The sequence below is a fragment of the Orycteropus afer genome, unplaced genomic scaffold, assembly GCF_000298275.1.
Source record: "Orycteropus afer afer isolate SDZICR_OR568_19922 unplaced genomic scaffold, OryAfe1.0 scaffold00001, whole genome shotgun sequence".
Taxonomy (NCBI): Eukaryota; Metazoa; Chordata; class Mammalia; order Tubulidentata; family Orycteropodidae; genus Orycteropus; species Orycteropus afer.
In genome coordinates this window covers 39,369,021-39,394,760 of record NW_006921588.1, presented here as the reverse complement: position 1 = coordinate 39,394,760, position 25,740 = coordinate 39,369,021, and positions in this window count along the sequence as shown.

Sequence of the window (25,740 nt, the reverse complement as noted above, 5' to 3'; positions counted from 1 at the left end):
TAAAGGTATACACTAACCAATGAAAACCTTCCTATTCGTGAATGCCACAACGTTAGGACCAGTGCATTTGGAGAAAAAAAAAAATCTTAATGCTTCTTTCATGTCTTTATTACCTAACATCTATGAAACTGTACAATCATTGTACACTGTACTCTGGGTTGCTGTTCAGAAATAAAATTTCAATCATCTTTATTTCAGCACATTCAAAATACTATGTTGTGATACAACTGAGCTAATCATGTTTATCTTGAGACCTATTCTCTTCAAACAGTTTAAGCTTCATTTTATTTTATAGTAAATCAATGCTGTCTGATATCAGGTTATTTCAAAGAACATAAAGACAAAACAAAACAAAAAAAGATTATACACAAAGAAAACACAGAATTTGGAATTTAAGTGTTTTTAATAAATTAAAATAATCTTTGTGGAACTGATCAGCCAAAACTAACTGTACGCCAGGCACTGCTTAGGAAATAACATATTTGGTCATTATTGTAAAATTTCATTAAGAATGAGAATTTAAAGAAAACGAACCTTTAGCCTACCTTCATTTCCATATAACTTAACAGTGACCTATACATAGCAAAAGATTTTTAAAGGGGAGAAGATAAAACTATCTGTCAAAAGAGGTGAGCAATGAAGATTTTTAAAGATTATTATAATGAAGGAAAGTATATGTTTATAGTTACAAAGTTATATATTTTACAGATATATTTTGTTTTGATATAACCATAAACTTCTAGATAGCTCAAAATAAACAGTCTGTCTTTCACTTAAAGGAAAAAATAGTATTTAAGATTCTTCTAATAATTATTTCAGAAAAAACACATTTTAACATTCAATCTTATTTGCTTGTTTGTTCCAATAGTCCAAATTTCTCACCATCTAAAAAGTTTCTATTTTGACAGTATTTTTAGAAATTTAGAGGTAGAACAACACTAAAGAAAAAAGTTTTCATGCAGACATCTGCATACTACTTGGCGTTCAATTTTCCTGCTATCAAGAAGAATAATGTCTATGATGGCTGACCCTAGTGCCTTAATTAACTGGTTGTTGTTGTTGTTGTTATGTGTATTAAATAGTAATTAAGACGATTCCAATTAAGTTTTAATTTTAAAAACTAAGTACAAACTCAGTCATTCAATAAAGTGTTGTAGTCATTTGGTGTGTTTCTACGCGTAGAATATAGCAATTTACTATTGACAAGCACTAACGGAGGAGGTCATTTCACAAGTATAGTGTGGACAAAGGTGAACCGGGCAACTGATGAAATCTGTGGCCAAGGCGAAATAGCAATCTTGGAGCCAAATGGTAATAAAGTTACTGAAATGAAGCGATGTAGTTTCTAAACTGAACTGTCATGAAGGAGGATATGGGGTTCAAACTGGCATGTCAGTAGTAATTAAAATATTATTTCTCTTTTTTAAGAAGTTCCTAATGGTTATAATAGTCTTATTGATTTTTTATTCAAACCACTAAAAGCAAAGTTAGGAGGATGCTGCTGGGAGGACCTGGGGGAAAGGGCGGACAGTACAGAGGTTTAGAAGGTTGTAGAGCAAAATACGTTAGGAAAGAAAAGGAAAAAGGAAGTGGCATGTAAATACACTGCAGTTTGCGAATGCTTCTACAAACAAAATATGATGTTACCTCAAAGCAAAAAAAACTAAAAAGTTATATAAAAATTTTAAAAAAGAACTTTTTGCAAAAACACCGTATCATCTACAAACATATATAAAGCTTCTGTAAGGCAAAATAGCACATGTAAAGTCCTCAATAGATTCTGCCCAAATTTTTAAGGTAGAGAGGACACAAGGCTCCTCAGTCAATGCCCTAGTTGAAATGAATGATTTGTCTAATCAAATACCTGCTCAGGAAGTATATGATTAATACTGTTAAATACCAGCATTAACAATACTTAAAGAAAATGCATTCTTTTGTGTATGCCTAGCTTTCTCCTATCAGAAGAGAATGAACTCACTGCTAACAAGAGACAAAACCTGTTGTAGCTACTATTGGTATCACTGTTTTGCAATTCTGATGTTGAAAACAGAGTAGATAATATTTTTCACAGGACAGATTTCCATGATTTCTTATGAAATCATAGACTTTACAGTTAGAAGTGATTTTCAGTCAGATCACCAACCTACTGTTGTTGAGTAAGAAGACTTCTAAAGAGCAAAACATGATTGAGTAAAAGAACTGTAAATATGGCAGTGAATGTTTTTCATATATATGCCAGAGTGTAAATCTTCATACAACCTGAATGCCACACTGAGGACTCAAGTAACAACAGCAACGCAACAAGGAGCTCTGGTGGCGTAGTACCTAAAGCATATGACTGCTAACCAGAAGGCTGGCAGTTCAAACCCACCAGCCACTCCTAAGAAGGAAGGCTAGGCAATTAGGTAACTTCCTCCTAAAGTCAAGTTTCCACTTGTACAATCTAACTTGACCCTTGGCAATCACTGAAGAGGTACTACACGTCATGCTGCAATAGGCCAGCGGTGTAGCCCAATCCAAATCTGGCCTCTCCTCCAGCAATCAAGACACTGATCTTTGCAGTAAAAGCCTTTTTGAAAAGTATTATTTAGCCAGCAATAGCTTTTATACTAATTTTTTATGTAATCCACTTCACAACTAGCTAATTACATGCAATCATCTTTCATTTAATTAAAAGAACACACACATTATTCAAAAATTAAATGATTTGTCTAAGTTGAAAGACAAAGTACAAAACAGTTCATTTTGGAAAGGACGCAAATGAATCACCAGGAACCTAGGGTAAGAGAATCAAGGGATCTTGGTTTCAGTATGTTGGTAGAAGGCCAAAGGTCTAGAAATTTCTACCATTTTTTAATTTTTTTTTTTTTAAATCCATTTCCAAGCATAGACTATACCATACACCACCCAGCTGTTAGAAGCCCAAGAAGTGATTTGCTGTGTAGTCCAGGCTCTATCCACACCAGACTTGGCATACCTGAAAAGCCCTCTCTGGCCAGTGTCTGCCTAGTCCGTATAAAGCAAAATAAAACCAGAACACATATTCGCAGAATGAAAGTTGGCTTTTCTTTTCACATCTGTTCAGATCTATGAGCAAAAAATAGAATGGTATTTTAAAATGGACAGGTCATTCAACTTATCTTTCCTCTCACTCTTATAAGAACTAGGAAAAGAAAAAATATACTAACCAAATGTAAACAGGTATTTGTATTTATTTTCTCATTGCTTTACAAATGTTAACATATGCTGTTCTATGTGAGCATTAACTGCATAAGAAATGTTCAATTAAAACTAATAAGCAATTTACCTAGACTGTTTCTATACTATCAGGTAATAAAATGTTATTTGTAAAATCTCCCCTGAAGGTTTAGGCCTTTTACACAAATTTAAATATTCTATGCCAAAGTAGTCATATAATCATTAATGTTCCAGCATATAAAACATGCTCTTGATGCAAAGCATGATTGTGTCAATGAGCAACTTCCAATTTTAGGGATAACAGTCGTCATCCATGAAACTCTTCAAAATTGTGAAATTGTTTCTGAGATGTCAATGATCCTTAGAAAACATACAATGGAAGATTTAGCAAAGATACAAGCTACCTATTAGTGAAAATCATGAAGACTAAGCAACCTCTGGTCTGTCCTTGGTTTGTTTTGCTTTTTCTTTTGGTAAGGCTAAATGACCTTCTTCTGTAAGGAATAAATCTGTAAGGGGCTGAAAATCATAGGCAATTAATGCACTGACCAACACGAGTCCTCTCAGATTATTGTTTTGCATATGTCAAAGCCAAGTGGAAATGTGTTTGCAAAAAGCAAGGTAAAAAAAACTCAGGCAGATTTGCACTGCTGGAAAACAGGGTTGAGTTTAGTTCTGTGCAAGATTTCGCGCTGCCTGACTGTGACATAATAGTGTCAGCTAAATGAAAGGTTTTATTTAGCGTCAATTTTAACAAAACCCAATGTTTAACTTCTGACACAATCAGGATTTTGAGGTCTGCCTCATCACCTTAAAAGGAGGTAAACCAGGATCCAGCGCAAGATGAAGGTGCTATTTCATCTTGTCTGGTCCCCATCCTCACCCCAGGTAATAACTTATTTATTGGTAAAATAAAGACCTACAGCATCAGCTGAAGAGACACAATTACAAGATTACAAAGAGACAGCGCTCACCTGTACACAATAGCTTGCCTCACTACAAAGAATAATTCGTTTCAAATCTTTTCAGTTCATACAAACTATTGCTTCACTAAAACTAAACTCTACACACACTCTCATGTGTGTAAGCACACACACAGACACACACAACATCAGAAAGAAGAGTATTCATCTTTACCACAGAGCTAAAATGAAATCACATCTCCTTTTTACTTCAAAAACATCGCCTGGATTAGAAGCCGCTTGCCGCTTCTCAAAGCAAGTCCAGTTACCATAACAAATGTACATTTTTACCAGTGTTGGAATTCTAATTGTGTTTAATACAGTTTCATGTTGCATCAAAGTACAAAATCAATACCATTTGTCCAGCACACAGGAAAAATGGAATCTATAAACGGCTCTTATTGAGTAATTAAACACCTATTATTGTCACAAGTAATGAAACAATGAATATGATAAGATAAATTTTTGCAAGAAAATACTGCAGTGATTAACACCTCCCTACATATTAAATAAAAATGACTGCCTTTTGTGCAGTACTGCTGGCAGAAGGACGGGGACGCGAGAAGTAGTTGCCAGTTCCACAATAACAGGCTAACCTTGAACTGAACTCCTTTCCTCAAGAAATTAAATGCTGTAGCAGAACTTTCAATCCCCCACTTAGAGCTCATTTGTGCACTGTGTAACCTGCAGTTCCTGAAGAGAACTCATTATCTTCAAAAGGAGAATCCCTTTATAATTTCTTTATGAATGTGTATATTGTTTCAACCAAAAAAAAAAAAAAATATATCTCAATGTCCAAAAAGGATGAGACTATTAACAGTGTAAGCAAAGCAAGGAGATGTACCAATCAGATACCATTACTGCTTCCAGGAATTCAAATGCATAATGCAATCCGTTATGGAAAATGGAACACTAGAACAAGAATGGGGTTAGAAGAAATGCATATTTAGAAAAAAAAATATTAATCTGCTAGACTTATGGTAGTAACCCTCCTGGTTATTCTGCTGCTAGACTCCTGTATCTTTCTGGGTCTCTGTCTCTCTCGCTCTGGCATAAGCATAAAACCTCTCATTCCACAGCCTCCACTCCCTGTATACACACAAACACACACTTCCCACCCACCACCACCACCACATGGTTCCTTCACTGCTTTGCCTTTAAAAAAAAAAAAAAAATCTTAAGAATGATGCACCAGGAACAACTACAGAGTACAAAAGATGAATCTATGGATGTGACACTTGTAAAGGGTAACCCTATTTCACAAGTGAGATGGGACAAAAAAGAAAGAAAAAAGGCCACTGAAGCAATAACTGCTCACTGAATTACCATTAAATTGTAAGATTTACAATCCAATGTACAGTAAGTGCATATCTAATGGAGTTTGTCCTCTAAAAGAATATAAAGTGAATCTTTGCAGCATAAGATGTGTGTAGGTGATGTATGTTTCTTTTAATCTATTTTTTAAATTAAAAACAAAAAAGTTCAAATCATACAAAAAGGGACACATTGATGCAATATCAGTGAAAATCTCAAGGCAAATTTAGCTTATCTAATCTTAAATGCACTTTATATTCACTCCTCTCATTTTGTATCAAACTGAATTTATTGCTCCAAATGCAAAATCTAAGACACATAATCACATCAGAATAGAAAAACAAGTCATGCCATCCTTGATATACACCATTAACACATGAACGATTAAACTTTTGAGATTGTTCATTAAACAAAATCTAACGCTGAATCCATTTAATGTTCAGTTATAAATTGCTAGTTTTTTGTTTTGAAAGCAAAACCAAGACAGACAGAGGGTTTGGTAGTAATATTATTTCATTAAATAAAAACAAATAAGTTGTCATGTTGACAACATGGAGAGATTTCAAATAAGATAGAATGTAATCAAATATCAATAATGCTATGACTGTGCTTACTTTTATTAACCAAACAACTCCCTGAAAGGGATTGACTATTTTGGAGCAAAATTGCTTAAAATACTCTAATTAAAGCTTTAATAGTCATTAGAAACAAATTCTAATAATCATGTCTTTTGCTACTTCCTGAAGGAAGCATTCATGAACTAATAATGCCCATTGCCACCTCACAACCAACATCGAATAAAACATATCTGGGTCAGAAATTTATGCACATAGATATATTTTATCAAAACCTCTCTGGAAGAGAAAAAATGATACAAGATAGCTTAAGTAATACTATTAGGAGATTTAGGTATTTCATTTAGATAAACAGGTGTCTTATTCAACAGAAATACAGAAGTCCCTGTCCTCGAATTAAATAAAATGTAAAACTATTACGCCAATTTTGCAAACCTATGCTTTGTTCTGGTCACCTCTCCCCCACATGATCTGAATTTTACTTTTCAAGGATTAACAAGTAGCACATATGATCAGCATTGATATCCTTGTTCTTTTATACCTTAGTGAATCAAGTTCACTAAAGGTGAAGTAGTGGAATTATCAGTACAAGTGGCTATGTCACCAGTGCCTTCAGAAAGGTGCTGTATAGAAATGCCTAAATAAACAGCAGCAGAAAGGATTTTATAAGTGAGATGTCTACACACAGCTCTCTCACACACATATTCACACACACAAAGACATATACACACAAACACACACAAATTGCCTGCCTCTGGTTATTAAACATATATAATAGATGCACTACTGTATATAACTAAAAAGACATTTGTAATCACCCTTCATAATTTTAACTTCACATCCAGTTTAATTGATCTACCGTTTTCTCCCCACCCTTGACGAGATATTTGAAAGATCATCCTAAAAATCAGTTAGTTAAAGCCCCTCTCTATGCTACAGTGAGCCGGAGAATTCCCAGCATCTGATGAAGACCAGTGGACCACCTGATACTTTTTCAGCAGGGTGATAAAATTAAAGGATGGCGTTGATTTGCTTGAAGGATTACTTCCCTTACTTAATTGTTTAAAGTGCACAGTATTAGCACAGAGAGGGGAAAAAAAAAGAAAATTAAGAAGGTGACTGTAGAGCCTGAGCTAATTGCAAGCTGATTAGATTGTGCCATGCAAGAGCTCACCCTCCGTTACATACCATCACAAGCTCTGGTCTTTTCCACCCTGCTGCTGCAGCAAACAAGCTGATTTGCTAACAAAGTGGTCAGCTCAGGCACTTGCACAGCGGCTCACGGGGTCCACAGACGGCTGCTCTCCATGCAGAGAATCTCAAGCTCCATTTTCCAATCTGATTACACGGCTCCTTGTTCCAGCAGCCTTAAACCTTCATGGCAGTTTACCAACATTTTCATCACTTTTTCTTTTACAAAGCAAAAGAACTGATAAGCTCTCAGGTACCCAAGGTTTCATAGTCAATGGCTGGCCAGCAGCCAGCATTCCCTCACCACACAACTGTTTCGGGCCACACTGCATAAAGCAGACAGGCTTTACCAGACTGCACATAACTATTAGAATTTTGCCATGTACACAAGCAGGCAGCATGTTTCTGTCCTTACTGATGTCGACTATCGTGTCTACTCACATCTAGGAAGTACTGAGACCTAATAAGTGCTCTGCCCTTCTCCACACTAAAAAGGCAATGCAACGCAAACCAATGAGCATATGCCCACGAATTCACTATTCCCCTAACTAAGTACTTGTTAGGAACTCTGCCTGGTAGACGCAAAGCACTCACAACTGTTTTTACCTGGTCTGATCTCCTAGACTACCTACCTTGATTACTATGAAAACTATCCTAGTGACTTTTTAATAAAATCTAAAATTTTACAGACAACACAAAATAATGGATTAGCATCTTAAAACTTTGACAATTCTCTAGAACTCAAAAAAAGCCAAACCAAAAAGATGCAGAAGGCAAGCATAATATTTATCATCTAAAGCCACTTCGCGAACATTAATCTTACTCCCTTTAATTCCCAGAAAGCTCATCGCACAGTTAACAGAGGTTTCAACTAATACTTTCACGTTCAAAACTTTAAAATAATGACTGCTTCTTTTTTTTAGGGAGCTTTAGCTTGGACACCAATACGTAGACTCTTTCTCCTATGTGATATTTTAAACATCCATTTTTACCTGTAACACATGAGCCTAAAATGTTAACCTGAACCTAAAATGTGAATTATACAGTGAGATAATATAAATCTTCACTCGATGTATGCTTCCATTCAACCAAAAAACAACAAACTAATAAAACATAATAGCAGTGTTTCCTTCAGCCACGGCCAATAACTTTCTAACAAAGATAAGAAAAAGGAAAATGGCCTTAATGTGTGTGGATATTCCTGGTCCATTTTGCATAATATTGATCTATAATAAAGGGTTTGGGGAGGGGAGGGGCAGGGAAGGAGAGGAGTCTGCAGTTACCAGGGAAAAAATGTTCAACTCAGCTTGCACAATGCCTGAGCACTCCAGCTCACCAGTGCGCTGACCCTCTGTACCTTGGAGTCATTAGCTGGAGCCCCAGCCCTGCCTCCAGGAGGCGGATTTGAACTTACACACCGATGTGGAGAGACTCGGGATTTTGAGCATGCTAGACAGAAGGGTCATTCCTCCTCACTGATGAGGAGGACGCTTGTCCCCTGGGGAGGGGAAAACTGGATGAGTGACTGTCGCAAGATTCAGGCAGTGGACGTGCTGCTGACTCAGGAATGGACTCTGTCAGCCACGCCGCTTCAGTCCAGCTGCTCCAAGGGAGGCACTTTGAGGGCAGCAGCATTGACAGGTACATGTAAAAGTTAGGGGAGAATGTGAGAGAGGAAGGAGGGAATGAATGAGCAAATGAAACAGCAACTTCTTGAGACACAGGCATACAAGAAATAAATATTTTCCTTATTACAAGAGGATATTGTCCAACAGATAAAAGATGTGTTTGTGGATATGCATATTTAGAACATTCACAGCATTTCTGAATAGACTTTAAAAGAGGACATGCATTTCAAAAACTCATAGTCTAGGCTCAGTACACATATCCTCATTCATGATACTGCAAAAACCTATAAACTCACAGAAAGTATACACACAACACCCATATATGTATTTGCATGTGGGTGGTAGCCTGCATAAATGACTGTCAACTTAAAATGCTATTCTCTAATTTATATGCAAATTCTACCTCTGGTAAAATAAAAACATATTTTAAGCAGCTTATAGTGCCAACACATTATTCCCATGAATGATTTCTAGTAAACTATTTATGCCAACTGTGGGTTGAGTTTTTTTTTTTTTTTTTTTCCCTATGATTTATTGGATGGTGAACAAAACCACTTAAACTATAGTTGTCTGTATGAATCAGTAATTTTCATGTTTCTAATTAAAATGTAAACAGTGTAATGAAGACATCAAGTTTTTAGGCGAATGTCTCTTCCAGTGCCACTTGGGGTATGGTAATTACTGGAGCAGATCTTCGGATGCTCCTGAATCCTCTACAAGTCCAGATTAAAAGCATTACTGCTAAACCTGGCTTCTTACACAAGGGAATTGTGGACTCTAACCCATTCCCAGTTTGCTTACAGAATCACATTGGCACTACCTTTAAAAACTAGTCATTAAAAATCAAAATGGAAAATAACAAATGAAGGAATTTACTGACAATCAAAAAATTGCAACTAGATCCACTGTGATTTGATTTCTTGCCCTCAGCTTCTTGAAAAACAAACAAACAAACAAACAAAAAATCCAGGAACCAAACAGTGTCCACCCTAAACATACAGAGCTGGGATCCAAATTGAGGAGGGTCACCTACAGTGACACCAGCTTCAAATAGAACGTTAATTCCCAAGAGTTCTTTGTTCAAATGAACAATTTAAATGAAATAAGTCTATAACGAAAGGAACAATATATAAACCATAGAAAAAGAATGTGTTATTTTCCCCTATTATATGCAAGCATGTACATGTGCCCTTGACAGGAAATAGTAATCTGTTTTCATTTTTATTGCCGCATCTATTTCTCTCTCAAATTTGTCAAAAATTTATCCTAAAGCAAGTGACCTCTTAGATGTGCTGAAGTAATACATCATCTCTTCTTCCTACAACTGTTAATTGAACTTCTCTCTGCAGTCTGTTTTTCCAAGTTAACCAGCATGCTTGCTTTACATATTTACTACCCAATATTTGAAGTTCTTTTTCAAATTCTAATTCTGCACCACCCCTCTGTCCACACACCCCTTAGAACTGAGGTAGCCACACTTGCAGCTGAGTAGTTACACTGAAATCTGCAGTGATATGAAAAGTCTAAAATGTATGATAAAAGGTGGGTTCTCCTCCCCCCACTCCTACCCCCACTCCTGGACTCAAAGTCCACAGACTGACGGATATGGCCAATTTTCATATTATTTTTACATAAATGCTAGACAAGCATGTTGCTAAGCTCGGCTGTGGAATTGAGAATGGATAAGAAATTGAGCGTGCGCTGGGGTGATGTGAGGCAGAGAAAGAGAGCAATTTTCGCAGCTATGTTTAATTACAAAAGTAATGCAGACAAATAGTGTATATCCACCATCCTAGGGTCATGGAGAGTGTTTAATCTCAAAGGGTTTTCTGACACTTTTCCAGCTGAAAATATACAAGCATATTTTTCTGATTTGGGCATAAAGACAGAGTATTTTGGGGTGGGGGAGGGGTGAGAGAGTGAGAGAGTATCTGAAAGAGGTATATTTTGGTAATGTTTAATTTTTAAAAACACCTTTGGGGATTTTCATGGGGAAGAAAAAGCTGATTAAACAAGGCCAAGTGTTTTGTCGGCTTAGGGGTGATATCATAGTTGTGTTCAATATCAGAAGTGTTGCGAGTACAAGCATCATTTCTATTCGCTTTGTGCCAGAAAGGTAAACACTGGATTGCATTGTGGATTAAAACAATAAGAAATCCCTTTCCTCTTAGGCTTTCAAGGCCGTGTTAATCGGGTGTAATTTTTAATGAACACTAGTTCTTTGGTACTCATTCAAGACATTTCACTGGAAGGTTATTCATTTAAAAATCAACGTTTCAACCATATCAAGCTGTAACCTTTCTTGAAATGTAAATGAATGGTTTAAATGAGAAGATTAATAAAGAAGGGATGTTCCAATTCCAAGCATGGCATGCTATGTATTTTTAAATTTGTCTATGCCAGATGCTGTCAGTCAGAACAAAAAACTGTCCAAGCAGACAATCTGTGCTTCTGAATGTTGATCATGTTGGAAAGTACAGGGGGGAGTGTGTGTGTGGGGGGAGTGTGTCAAGGATTCATGGTCCTTCATCTTTGCAGTAGAGCAAACACGTCTCTCAGTATAGCGACAGACAGCTGCTTCCACTTTCTAATGTGCCCTAACTTAGATCACTGAAAGAATTGTCAGCACTCAGAGAAACACACAAAGATAACACAGCCAGCTGCCATGGAGGGGGAAAAACAGCACAGCTCAGAAGAAATGGGATTTGTTCCATTTGCATGATGCTGCCTCCCTTGGGCCCCTTTCTTTCAAATCCAAAGCACAAAAGACAACACTTAACATATTTGCTTAAAGATGACAACCTCATGTTGATTTCATTTGGATGTAACAGTGTCAGGATTACAGATATAAGAATATATTATATCTGTAACAGAGACTGACAAATGTACCCATCAGTGGAACTGTCTGATTCATCTGCTTATACAGCCATTTTACCATCCCAAGGGTGCCATCTAAGTAGTAACTTTAGAAGACTGAAGGTCTAATTTTATTACACCACATTTCAACCTACTAAACAATATTATTTCTAAAATAGATCATTTTTATTGGAAGTCTCCCTGATGAAAAATCCAGTAGACACCAGAGAATTTATGAACTGTATGGGTCCTTTGAACTCAATATACTGCCCATTTTAAACAACTTTTCTTGCTGTATGGCAAAATCCCAGTATCAAATAAGTGAAAGTTAAGAGAGAGAGAGACAAAGACAGAGAATATGTATGGTTTGAGTGTTTAAATATACTGATTATATATATATATATAGAGAGAGAGAGAGAGACATGGAGAGAGGGAGAGAGAAAGATTGATTTCAGATTATATAGACATCTATATAATTAGCCTTATCTGGCCATTTGAATGAATTCTTTGTAACCACTTTACTTTGGTCTATTCCATTATATATCTTCCTCCAATACAGCATCCATACTTCAATAGCAAGTATATGAATAATCATTACCTGTCACTATCTTTTGGACATATACTCGATCTCATTTCCAGTGAAAGTGTTTTTAGGCAGAAGAAAAGAGGAAAGAATGGTTCAAAGCTAAATTGGCTATCTGCTAGTCATTACAATATGTACAGCTAAGGAAACCAAGATTCTGATCTGAGGTCTACATACTTATGAAAATCTTTATTCTGGATGGGTTTATGAATTTTGACTTTATTTTCTAAGCAAAAAAAAAGGCTTAGGATGATGTGATGCAATGGATTTATTTGCATCGACATTACTGTGAATTACTTGATTGTAATTGTGGGTGGAGAATGCAGAAAGAAGGAGAAGGTAGGGAAGAAACAATCATTTTCTTCACATATGCATACCTACACAGATACATACACACATGTATACAATACACACATACATGCCTGCACACCCAGCCTTACTACCCAACTGACTTCCCATCATGAAATGCCGGCTTCCTGTGCTCCTGCTTTGTCCAAAGGAACACTCGACTGCTTGTTGCTATTTACTGTCAACAGTATAATTCACTCATTTGGTCTTGTTTTACAAAATAGAGTTAACTGCTATATGTGAAATTTCCGCACAGCAGATGGTTAGCAATCATTATTTTCCATTTGTTTAGTTCCTAGCAAGAAAGAGGGGGGAAAAAAAAACTGTGGCATAGTGATGCAAAGAAAACTAGCAGCCTTAATGATAACCTAACCAGTGCCAGAAGACAAATTAAAAAAAAAAAAAAAAAAAAGAATCACTTGTATTTGATAGTATATCAAAGTTAAATATAATTTTAAGAGATGAAGAAATGGGTTATTCCTCTTATCTCAATCCATAAAGAAAATTCTATTTGAATAATTTATTTTATTTCTCAGTGTAAAAATCCTTAGCCTATTTTTTTTAAGTGATCAAAGTTTCTAGAAGCAACTTATTATAACCATTAATGTTTGTCATCACCCAAGCTGAAATCACTTTCTTTCCCTCTAAGTGGCCCAGTTGTCCAACAGAAAATGGGAAATAGGAGCCATTTGCAGACAAGTGCACATGCACAGAAAATTAAGCTGTAAATATCTGGGCTGGGTTATTACTGGATCTGGAAACATCTGGGGCTACAGAACAAGCCAAGCCCTATTTCCACAATGTCCAGGTAATTGCTTAAATGATTTATACCTTACTGTTTCTATTAAAAACGTCTTTAAAGAGAAACATTTGTAGGCTCTGTTCTGCAATAAAAACTGGTATCTGATTTCACTTGAACAAAATCTTGTGAAAGATGCCACATTTCTTCAAGGACATACACATGACTAAATGATAAACTCTGGACAAAGATTAAGTGTTATAAAAAAGGCGTGGTCAGTTACTCCAAGTAAACAATCATATCAAGAAAATAATTTTAAATGGTTTCTTTGTGATTAGTTTTTGCTCTAATCAAAATAATCCATTAAAATCCATTCCATTCACTTCATAAATACATGATATATATATTCAAGCTGTTTTTTTTTGTTGTTGTTATTAGGTGCCATCAAGTCGGCCCCAACTCATAGCAACCCCTCATTGGATTTCTCAGGTGGTATCACTATGGAAGTAGATTGACCAACCTTCCTTCTGAGGAGTGGCTGGTGGGTTTGAACTGCCAGCCTTCTGGTTAGCAGTCAAGTGCCTTAGGCACTATACTACCAGAGCTCCCAGTTTCAATAATTTTTCATAAATTTTGCTTATCGAGTCTTCAACTGAATATCATACCAAACCTAATCCCTAAGAGATACATAAATACCACCACCCAGACAGACTTTTAGGCTGCTTAGTTAAGAATTTGGAGATTTAAATTATCTCACTTCCATGAAGTATGCATGGTGCTACTACCAACTGGCTCATTCAGAGTACACACACACACACACACACACACACAGTTTTATTCACTTGAAAGAATTTTCTGTTTTATTTCAAATTTTAAACAAAAGGCATAAATATAGTTTCATATTCTCCAAGAGGTAACATGTCTAGATCTAAGCCAAAAATTCAATTAATGACAGTTGTCAACTATGTACATGAGGGGGAAGGAAAAAAAAAAGTAGCAATAAAATAGACTGTTGACCACTGACTTGTATCCATGGCTCATATTTTGTGGTTACCGAGTTATAAGAATATCTTCTCCTCGAAATCACTCAGTTTTCCTACATTAGAGAACTAAAGCAAAAATGCCTGCCATGTTAGGTATGAAGCATCTGTGCATAAAAAGGGTATTTTAATGTACTTAGCTTGAAATTCCATAACATCCAGATCATAAGCCAAATAGAATTTTAAGACCTTAGCTTTTAAATCTTCCCTTGGTTTAGTTTGGTTGTTGTCAAGCTATCATGAGAAGGCTTTACAATTCATGGTCTTAGAGCCTGTTTTACCAATTTTAATTTGCTTCAATTTACTGAATGGTTTGTGAAAAAAAGAAAAGTCCATTTAACAAAGGAACTAAACATATGGGCCTTCACTGCTTTAGTTAAACTACAAAAATACTTTTACTACACTGCTTTAGTTAAACTACAAAAATGCTTTTACTACTTTTCATACATTGCTTTCCAATTTTTATTATTCTACCTACAATGTACTATCCTTCTTCAACGTTGAAGGTCTCTCCTGAAGATGCAATGTTTTTTCTGCAATTTACTTATTATAACCATTTGTCTATTGTAGCTCACTTAATGGTGCATCTTTGTGAAGGTCCAGGTTCAACAATCAGTGCTGCAGTTATTTTTCTTCTATGTAGAGTGCACGAGATCAACTTAGATTTCAATATGAAGTGGTAAGATAGCATCTAGAACTTTTCAGCTCTGAAGAGCTCAAATTGGAAGAAAACTCATGAGTTGTCAGTAAAGGTTATAAGTTTTCTTAGTAAAATTGTGTTTTGTAATGGAATGACAATAGAGCCTTTTATTTATTTATTTTCCTAGGTTGTTTCATGAAGCAATGTGAACAAATGCTTTTCTCTGATACACCTCAGATTCAAAAACACAAATATAAAATAAAAACCTGGTCAAATACTATTGACTAAATCATTCTACTTTAAACATTTGGTCAAAATGAATTTTCCTTGGAAAATTTTGTGATATAACTTGTAACATTCTTGGCAGATTTGAGGAAGAAACTGACCCTTCCACAAGCACAAAAAACCAACTGGTAAGGGAATTGAACCTAATAGAAGAAAGGGTCACTGGATATAACCACAGATAAATTGTTGACTACCCAGTATGTAAGGAGCTCTAGTAGCATAGTGCCTAAGGCACTTGACTGCTAACCCGAAGGCTGGCGGTTCAAACCCACCCAGCCACTCCTCGGAAGGAAGGTTGGGCAATCTTACTTCCGTAGCGATACTGCCTTGGAAACCCAAGGAGGGGTCACTATGAGTCGGGGCCGACTCGACGGCAAATGACATCAACAACCCAGTATGTAGCACAAAATAAATTAATAGTGTCACACACTAAATATAGAACAAAAATGGGTCAATTAAAATTTTAACCAAAGACATTCACAATTAGAGAGTCAACAAAAGCTTTACTAGTTGTAGATCAAGTAGTTTGCATCTCACATTTAGTACTCTAAGTATCACCATGTTCTCAAGGAAATCTGTTTTAAGTACTGCCATAACACATATTTCCACACCGTCTATTTATCAGAGAAAGGACAAATAAGAAGAAATGCTTTTGGCGTTGATTCCCTGTTTAACCAAAGGCTGAATAACCAACTGGCAACCATCCCTTATTTGCAACAATTTGATCTCAAAATTTCCAAATCCATGATTTTCTGATATTGTACCCTTAAGTTTTTCTAACTGCAAACATATGAGAAAGTAAATAAATAATATGTAAATCATAATGGTTCAAAGCCATTTATTACTGCTTATTACCAAATTGACTTGACGGCAGTAAGTTTTTTTGTTTTTGTTTTAATTACCTAATTATAGGTCATAGATTTGAGTTTTATAAGATTTTCTGTTTTTATAAAATAGCTTAAATGCTATAATACCCAGAGATTAAAAAAAAAAAAAGAATAAGTGATAGTAAGCTCCATTTTTAGATATATAATTATAAAACTATATTTCAGGGTTATAAAGTCTTCCCTTAATAATTAAATTACATGAAGAATATAGAAATTTCATTTTAAAAAATGAAACACACAATTTTAATAGACCTGTTCTTTAAACACTTTTAAAAGCATCTTTCAATTTTTTAAAGTAAGATTAATAAAAGATTAACCAAGTGACAGTCGCCTATGCTTTTATCTATTAAATTCACTAAACATTTATTGAACATCTATTATAGGTCTTGCACTGCACAGCATGTTGAGGAGATTAAAAATAAAAATGAGTTAAATGTGATCTGCTCTCAAGGAATTTTCAATTTCATAAAAGAGAAACACAAATGCCCAGCTATCTATAGAAGGACAAAGCTCATGATAAATGATGGAAAGGAAATTTTAATGAATGCTAGGGGAGGACCAAGTACATCACAATGGATTCCAATTGGGGTAGCTCAAGTAAGTCTTCTCAGTTGATGGAACATTTGAAATGAATTCAGAAGTCCTGGTAGGATTCCAACAGGTAGAGAATAACATTCCAGGGAATAAAAAGAAGATGAACAAATACTAGCTGCTAAGGAAGTAGATAGAAAGAGGGAATTGTATCCAGTTTGATAAAGATCCAACTTTCATACTGATTTATATATTTAAAAAAATTAAAATTAAAATAATTTGAGATTTCTAACTCCACTACTGCTTAATCTGCTTGACAGTCTATTTAAATCACTTAAAAGGAAAAAGCATTAGCATACTAATACTCATCAAATCTCAAGATATTAGAATTGCTGACACTTTTGCTTGCAAGCAATTAGTAATTTTACTTAACGAATGGTTACCATCCTTCTGAAGAGTTCAACTAAATGATATATGATCTTTTTTCTTGATTGTATCCAAGACAATTTCTGGAGCTTCTTTAAGGGAAACAAAAGTCTTTTATATTAGCCATGGACCAAAAGCAAGGTTAAAGTTATTTAAACACACTAGTCCAGAAATACTGCCTCAGAAACCCAACGAGTGGTCGCTATGAGTTGGAAAAAAACTCGATAGCAGTGAGTTTGGTTTGTTTTTCAGTCAATGACCAAGCAGTCATTGATTATATACTACCAAAATTCTTAAAAGTCATTTGGATCAACTATCTCTTTTTATGGAAATGTAAACTGAACTCTGAGAGGTCGAGTGACTTACCCAAGGTAACAAACATGACAGACCGTCAATTTGGCTGACACTTGTCTTCATTATTGTCACTTTGTTGAGGTGCTCTGACTAGCACAGTGGCAATGTTGTAAAGAGTCTTCATAGAATGTTGTTGAATTTCATCTGGAGAGTATACTATCTCTACCACATATAATTCATTATCTTCAATTCTGAATAGATATTTCTATTTCTGTAACTTCAGACCAGGAAGGAAAACACTTTTTAAAAAGGGAAAATTTTAAATTCTTCTGAGATATAAAAGCTTTTGGTTTTGAGAAGTGGTTCTCAATCCTGACTTTGTATTAGAATCACCCAGGAAACTTAAATACCCATCATCCCAAATTTCCATTTAATTTCTGGAATAGAGAATAGATTATTAGGAGGCTTTGAGTTTTCTTTCTTCCTTCATTAAAGTACAAGTAGAGTTTACAAAGGGTAGCCTTGGTGGTGCAACTGGTGGTGTAGTGCCTAAGGCATGTGACTGCTAACCAGAAAGCTGGTGGTTCAAGCCTGCCAGCCAGTCCTTGGAAGGAAAGTTGGGCAATTCACTTCCGTGTGATACTGCCGCAGAAACCCAAGGAGGGGTCACTATGAGTTGAATCCGACTCGATGACAGTGAGTTTGGTTTGGTTTAGGTGGCTGCTAACCAAGATGTTGTCCATGTGAACCCACACAGCATCTTCTAGTGAGAAAGACCTAGTATTCTGCTCCCATAAAGATTACAGTCTAGTAAAAACCCCATGAGGCAGTTCTACTCTGTCACATGGGTTGCTATGAGTTGAAAATCGACTCGATGGCACCTAACAAAAACAACACAACAGTGTTTACAGAGTAAATATAAAATTTATCATCAAACTTTGCTAAAATCAAATAACACATATATCTACTTCAAATGCCTTGAATTTATTATATGGCAGTAAATAACATTAATTTCTGCACAAAGCCCTTAAAAAATATATACACCAATCCTCAACAGAATTTCTTCCATAATTTCATTTGTGGCCTAAGAAAATTTGAGTTTTATGAGGAAGAAGAAAGTCTAATAGTGATTATGAAACACCAACCTTTAAGGGCATGTATGTTTTGACACTTTTTCAAATTATGGGGAGAAAGAAGATAAATAGTTCTTTTAACTCAGATGATCACAAATCCTATATAATCAGGATTTGATATAAAATCTGCCACTTCGTAAAGGCAAAATATAATTTATTGAGATGACAGTGCACTTGTCATCAATTTGTAATAAAGGATCAGTTTTCAAACATAATTATATTAGGATTTCATTTAAAGGATTGCCAATATCTTTTTAGTAATAGTCACACGAAAACAGTCTTTACTCTTAGCTTTATCTCAACAACTTTCTGCAATATCTTTTCCTTTTAGGTATTTCCCTCTTTCTTATTAATAACTGTCTTTGCCAAGAAAGGCAGTTAGCCCATGCCAACACTGCTTCTATACTATTTTTCCCTGCTACAACAGCCTAATATCCTCCTAATTAATTCAAACTACCTCTTCATGATCTAAATATCATATTCCAGTAGCTCAACTGAAATTTCATTTTCCAGATGATCAAGTAATAACTAGCCTTGAAGATAAATACCCAAAAAAATTACCAGCCCTTTAAAACAGCACACAGGTGTAGGTGAGACTAGAGGCTAGCACACGGAGATGGATGAGACAGCCAGGTGCTAGGTTAGTTTCCAAATAGCAGAATGGGTAGAAAACCCCTTTCCCCTAGGCTTTATGCACAAGGATACCTGTAGGGTCCACTATCAGAAAACACAGAAAAATATGACAAATGTACATTTACATGCACATGTTTGTTACAATTTTATATCAGCAACAACTTGCAGACAACAGTTTAGAGACAGTGGCATTTTGTTATGGTAAACTTAAGGAAATATAATAGCACTGGGGTAAAATTGTAAAGTTTGGTCCAATCGTAAAAAGAAACCTTTACCACATGTACTATCCTCACTGGGCATCTTTAAAAATAAACAGTACAAAATAGTTTGCCTTAAGATCTTTTACTTTGATGTGAAAACAAAATAAAACAAAGCCCAAAACAAACTAAGCAAGCATTAATGCACTGCATGCACTCATTGATGAAGTTATTAAAAGAACAAAAAACATAATAAAGAACTTTCAGTATTAGACTTTTTTCCTAATGAATAAATGCCACTAATAAAGACAGTCAACTCTATCATGTTTTAAAAATGGTGGGGGTATTTTTACATTGTCCTGAATTTTTCTCTTTCTAGACAGACACCAGCTCAGTATAAAACTGTGTTTCTGAAAAAAAGATTTCTTAATGCTAGTGTCTTACCATCCATGAGTAAATCCATACTGATGATAGGTGAAACCCTTAAAATTATATAAAACATATTTTTCCACGTAAGGAACATTTCTCACATTCACAGTACATTGGAAATCTTTCTGCAGAAAGAATTAGCACGGCTCATGTAGGCATAAAAAAATCCAAAGCTGGTGATATTTCTTGCTTTCTGCTTCTCAGACAAGGAATCAGGCCATTTGAGGTCCCAATGTCTACATTACTGTCATATCAGTATTCTCCACGCCCCCCCCCCAATGTGGCTGATTCTTCTGAATAATGCAAATGAAAATCTCTCTTTAAAAGAGAACTTTGAACCAACTTGGTAAAGAATACCATGGGGGGGGGGGGGGATAAAATCTACTTCTTTTGTAAGTTGGGCTTAAAATTGACTCCAGATTTGTGACTCATGAACAGAGAGTCAGTTTTAATATAAATGTGCTTTAAAAAGTAAAAATGGCTATTATTCTTAACAAGTTACATACTGAGTATTATTCTTTAAAAATGACTCATAAAATATCTTTTTAAGTACTTAAAGTCATGAGTATGTTCTTTTTCTTTTACCTCTGTTCGAAAGTAATTTTTTATTTTCCAGAAAAGGGTACATTTTCTAACTAACCCTGTTAACCTAATTACTCATACAGAAATACCAAAAGCATCCCTGACATCAATACCTTCACAAAGGAATGTATCTATGCACATGTACAATACAATAGCATATTCCATTTAGATAATCAAAACTGTGATTTTTATGTAAAATAGTCCCCTAGATCCATGTAATTTCTAGTATCAAAATTTATCAAAAGCATTTACAGTTTGCAGTCATAAAAAGTGCCCTATTCATATCTTATCTTTTTATCTATATGCTTAAATTTAAAAGTATTAACTATTAAAAGAATGAGAATACTCTATTAATGGTATTTGTTTGATCATAACAGGGAGATTGTAAAGACAATGTCTTCAACCTTAAAAAAAAAAAAAACCTTTTCTTACTCAGAATAATTATCTTATAAAATTCAAATAAGTGAAACATTAGCTAAAACTTACAATCAGTAGGCATATTATCTAAGACAAAGAGTTTACAATTTTAACTTCAATTTGAAATGGAAAAATAGGGAGTTAGTAGAGGGGAAATAAAACTGTTATTTTTGCCATAACAATGAACTAAACAAACATATATTTATTCAATTCCTGGTTTAATCCTTTTTAAAACCAAATATTTAATATGAAGATATATGGATAGGAATAAAGCAGGAAAAAGGATCCCAACTGAAATGACACTACAGAATTTGTAGATCAGTTACACAACTTAGAACATTGAAAAATGTGCATTGTGCTTAACTACCTATGAAAATATTTCAAGTTTACAGTATGCTAATGCCTTTAACGTAAAAGGCTCATAAACTGTGGGGTAAATTTATAATTACATGGGGCTCTGTTTTAATAGTTCTTTCCAAGTTTTTTCACTAAATTGCATATCAATTGAGAGAGCAATGTATTATTATTATACAGGGCAATTATTTATTTTTTTTCCTTGGGAGGTCTCATAAATAGTATTTTTCCCGACAAAATGTAACAAGGCGTTCAAATTAGGCTCAGGTTTTTTGTTTTTTTTTTCCTTCCTCAGAAATATCTTTAAAGCACCCCCTCCCCAGTCTTGGATTACATAAAAGAATAGAGAATAGTTACTTTTCTAAGCCCTTTGATATTTCCCTTCCTGGCAGAGTCATCTGATGTGAGAAATATCTTTTGAAAATAAATGGTGCAACTTCAAGTGCACTCAGATCCATGCTTGCTGGACATTCCAACATGTCTCAGTTTTGATTTGAAAAAGCCACTTGACTTCAAAATTTAATTTTAGGTCTCTCTATATGAGGCTTGATCTCATTGAGAGGTACCTTGGGAAACAACAATGTAAATATTTTGTTCACCCTCAAACACTGAATATTCAAAACTGGAAAGAAGTCATAGATTGTAACTATACTTACCATTAAAGGAGAGGGTGGTTACTATACTACTGGTTAGGAAAGTAGGTTCATCCTTACAACATACTGAAAAGTTAATGCTGCTGCATAAAAGAGCTACTTTTCATCTCTAACACAGCTGTCACTACATGTTTATATAACTACAATACCACTTTCTAACCATCAAAATATTAATACTGATCCTATTATAACAGGATTTTTGTGTTTGCCCCTCCTCCATGACTATCACTCAGTGAGTGTGATTTTATTTCATTTTTTTATGGCCAGGATTTGCTATAATAAAAATGCCTATTGTACTTGTACCTGGACCTTAGGAAGGAGCCCTAGTGGTGCAGTGGTTAAGCACTCCACTGCCAACTGAATGGTCTGCGGTTTGAACTCACCAGCTGCTCCGCAGAAGAATGATGTGGCAGTCTGCTTCCTCAAAAATTTCAGGCTAGGAAACCTATGGGCCAGTTCTACTCTGTCCTATAGGGTTGTTAGGAGTCAGAATCGACTTGACGGCCCACATTGATTTGGTGTTGGTCAACTTTAGGAGGGGGTAGTGGTGGCAGCAGAGACGCTCTCAGCCTCTTACTACTTTGTGTAAATCTCACTCAAATCTTCTCACCCCAATTATTCTGTGTTAGAGAGTATCTATTGAGGTATACCGACATGCAAACAATTAAAATATGCAGGTTTCCTTTTAATAATACCTGCACAAAATTCACGTGATATATCGAAGCACGTGACGGGAAAGAGCAACGCAAAATAAAAGCAAATATTTCCGTCACCATTCCTGTGCATAGAAAAAGCAGAAGATTCCTAATGGTTTATGTTTCCATCAATTCTCTTACTCAGTTCCAATTACTATCTTTTTAGGTAGAGGCACATGGAATAATTGTGGAAAGTCAGTCTTCTACTAGGAAACCAATGACTTACACAAAGCAGGCCCTTGATAAAAGTTTGTGGGTGATGCAGGCAAGGCCAGCTTCATTGCTGTGCAACCTGGCAGATGCACAGGGCCTCACACACAGAAGGCCCTGAGCTTGCTTTGATGCTCTTTTGAAAATTCTTAATAATTTTTGAACAAGATGTCCCACATTCACATTTTGTACTTGGCTCCACAAATAACATAGCTAATCCTGGGTGAAGCTGACAATGTTTGCTGACAGTGAAGATAACAAATCAAAAGAACAGCAAAAAGTTTACAGCGATGTATGGAAAGCCACAGCTCCACATTGCACAAATTTTAAAGTTTATTTTGGATGTTACTGTTTTCATGAAAAATATTTTCACATGAGCCAAAGTATGAAAGTAGAGGTCACCAATTTTCAGGTGAGTTTACTGTCAAATATAAATGGCAAGTAAAGATCTGTTTTTTCAAAAAAGCACCCAATTGCAACCAATGATGAAAACATCAGTTGAATTTAGGCCAGAGGGAAGGATGGGAGATGGAGTAAAATGCAGCTTCTGTTTTCTTACCAGCAATATATGCAGAAGTAGAATGGAATAAGTAAATAAATCACTAGGAGACTTTGAAATTCACAGGAAAGGAACTGAGTAAAGGTACTTTCAACATGAAGCTGTTGAGGAAAACAAAACTTTTGATACATATTTTACATTACAGATTCTACAACAAGAAACTCTTTTTTTTTTTTCCTAAGTAATATGCCACTAATACTTGTTTTATAAAACTTGCTCATGATATGAAAAGGAGAACAAAATCTTAACAAGAAGCAAAGAGTCAAAGATTTTTAAAAAAAAGACTTCCTGAAAAATATTTCCCAACATTAATATATAAGCTACTTAATCTGGGTTGTGGGACAAAAAAGTTTAACCTTGGGCCTCATATAATAAATCATACATTCTACTTTCAAGATGTATCAGTTTCAAAAACGACTGGAAGCAGCAATAGCATAAACACTTTGTGAAAGTCATAATATTTCAAATAGAAGCAAACATACCCTTTTATACATATATTTAGCAAAAATAAATCAGAATTGAAATACTCTGAATTTATTGCTTCTAATATAGCCTGAAACAACAGTCTACCATATGTAATGTTACGCAAAGTGTCAATATACCAATAACAAGACAAACAGATTTGTTGCATAAAATATGTAAATATTATTAACAGAAAGTTCCATATGATATCTCATGTTTTGATGGTTGCTGATCATCTATCTTTTCTGCCTCATCGGTCTTCTAGCTTATACTACTATCGTCAACAGGTCCTAAACAGACTGTGCTGTACTGACGCAGAGCTCCAGAGCAGGCATCTGAGGTTCACTCTAAGAAAACTTAGCATGCCCACCTGCTTTGGATTTGCTTCCAACTTATCAGGAAAATTTATTCTGACCATATTTCTGTCTATCCCTTATTTCCACACTCAACATTTCTTTTGGTAAGTATCCTACAAGTAAAATTGCCATTTAAGTTATAACATTAAAAATACCAAAAAGAGCAGTAATTAGCAATCATGTCAAAGCTGATACGCTTGAAATTTCTAACAAGTTAAATGAGAAAAATGAATGATGAAATGATAAGGTTCAAATTTAGCAAAAAGGAACCTAATTACAAAATCCAATTATGAAAAGCACTTGCCAAATGACTTATTTACAGACTTTCAAAAAGAAAAGTATTTTTTAATAGACAATAATAATAATAGCAACAATCCGTGTTTGTGTGTTAATTGAAGGATGGAACAATTTTCAGACTTGCAGTCTTCCAAGTAATTATCAAAAATAATTTCTAAATTCAATGGCTTTTAAGAAAACATTAGCTCTTATATATGCCAGAAGAAAAGGAAAATTATATGAAGGGTTTTTTTTTAAATTAAAGAAGGAAAAATGCATTGTTTTCTGTTCATTTGTTTATTCTGGTTTATCAATGACTTGAAGAAAGCAAATATGCTGATTAATCAAGTCTTATTGATCAGTAGCATACATCAATATTTCACACAAATGTCTGCAGAACAATTTCTCCCAATCAAAAATGTATAAATAAATTTAGAATCCTGGTTATAAAATTTAATAACTCTACAATAAACGTGCTATTTTGTAAAACTATTATGTGAAATTTGTACTTAAGAATATATTGATTAAAGGCAAAACAACAAACTATTACACTAAGGCTCTATGAACAAACTAGAAAGTTCAAAACATAAAAGCCTGCAATTGTTTCAAATACACCTAGCAATTCTGTTGAATTTGGACCATTAAAACTGATTACTTAATTAGGCAATCATTCAAGGCATGCAAACACTCACACAGACAAAAACAGGCAGGCATTAGCACAGTCCTCTTCACCTTGAGAAGAAATTTTGAAAAATGTTGCAGCCACTCAAACTTTCATGATTTATCCTCATGCATAGAATAACCAAGATACTAAATTCTAAAAAGTGGCAACCTGAAGCTCAGGGAAAAAAGAATTTACCTGCAATGATATTACTCATTTGTCTTTTCAGGTGGCTAATATTCTAAACTATTTCAAAAATGCCAAGTAATAATATGTATTCTCTCTATACATTCTTGGAACTACCACTTTTTCTTCTACCCTCTGGTCATACTCTTTTATTATCCAAAAAGAATTAATAAAATTTCCTATGTCTACCAGAAGTACATGCCTATAAAAAGGTTTTTAAAGTTTCTGCCTAACATGAATAATAACAAGAAAGATTTTCTGTTTATGGGGGAAAACAGCACTGAAAACTCAGCTACCTAAGTCTTAAATACAGATAAAGACAAAAACCCAATGTTTTCACATAGAAGATATCAGATACAGTTTTAAGAATCTCACAGATCCGGTATAGTCAGGAGAGAAAAAAACATTCTTTCTTTCAAAGTTGTTTCCTGAAATAATTC